Consider the following 1,466-nt stretch of genomic DNA (forward strand, 5'->3'; position numbering starts at 1 on the left):
TTCATGTTCTTTGTAAAAGTATCATAAAGCAGGACAGATGAGACAAATATCATAAAAACTGAAGAGCAGATGAGCACACACATGTATGTATTACAAAAGAAAATCCACAAATTCATTAGAAATTGGCAGGGCAGGCTGAGGAAGTAGGTAGATGTAAAATGTCTGTAAATGGCGAAAGAACATAAACCCAAGACTGAATAAACGATGTTAAATATCCATGCCAAGGAGACAAAAATATGTTAGGATACAATTACCATTAAGACACCACAAGAAGGTCCGTATCCTGCCGTGATGACTAAAAAGAGTTGGTTATTAGCCACAATGTGTAGGCAGTCTCATGCCAACGGCCATACCACGTTGAGAACACCGCTTCTCGTCCGATCAGCGAAGTTAAGCAACGTTGGGTTTGGTTAGTACTTGGATGGGTGACCGCCTGGGAACACCAAATGCTGTTGGCAATAATGTTTTTTGTTTTGTTTTGTTTTGTTTCGTTTGTTTTTGTTTGAATGGCTGGCTCCACGGGAAATTCACGGAGTTGTGTGGAATAAGGCCTGGTAAAATGAATTAATATGTATGTCATGTTTAAAACAAACTCGCTTAATATAGTGTGTGAGGCTTTATACAAAAACAAACAACCAAAACAAAACATGTTGTGTATATATATATATATATATATATATATATATATATATATATATATATATATATATATATATATATATATATATATATATATATAGCTTAATCCGGGTTTGAACTCGCAACTCCAAGAATACGCATCACTTATATACACTTTACCACTGGACCACAGCTGCAGGACACTTGATGCTGAGGTATCAATTTAATGACGTAAATGCCATTTCCACAAATAAATGATAATTTAAAAGTATTTGTATGTACAAATCTTTTCTGTTTAAAAGGCTACAATATCAGTTACTGATATAATTTGTGTTAATGTTTCTATACCCACAGGAAGGCATGTTTTTGCTTATATGTAAGGGGTACGGAGAAGGAATCCACAGACCATCAGTCCCCTTCCCCCCCCCCCCCCCCCTCCCACCTACTACCACCACCACCACCACCACCACCACCACCACCACCACCACCACCACTACTACTCACCACCACCACTACTCCTCACCACCAATCACCACCAATCACCACCACCACCAATCACCACCAATCACCACCACCACACCTAACCGAAAACCCCCTAACACATCAACCCTCCCCCCAATCAACAGGCGAAATAATAACCCTCAAATGCCTGCCTGCCTGCCTGCCAGCCAGCCAATACTAACGGTCTTCTCAGAAAGAAAATCTCTTTGTATCTGTATTACTTGATGAAATGTATGATTCTAATAATGAAAATAAATTTTGATGTCGGTTGTATGAGCATAATGACCAATATGCACATGATATGAATGAATTAAATAGTGTAGTTTTAAGTAATTAGGTTGTAGACA

The 1,466-nt window shown here is 38.3% G+C and overlaps 1 non-coding gene across 1 annotated transcript; it reads left to right on the forward strand.

Moving 5' to 3' along the window:
• Positions 1-339: 339 nt before the first annotated feature.
• On the forward strand, positions 340-458 carry LOC138365483 (5S ribosomal RNA). The gene has a single exon (XR_011228837.1). It is a non-coding gene; the product is annotated as a 5S ribosomal RNA (ribosomal RNA).
• Positions 459-1,466: the final 1,008 nt, after the last annotated feature.

This window comes from Procambarus clarkii, chromosome 16 (assembly GCF_040958095.1).
Source record: "Procambarus clarkii isolate CNS0578487 chromosome 16, FALCON_Pclarkii_2.0, whole genome shotgun sequence".
NCBI lineage: Eukaryota > Metazoa > Arthropoda > Malacostraca > Decapoda > Cambaridae > Procambarus > Procambarus clarkii.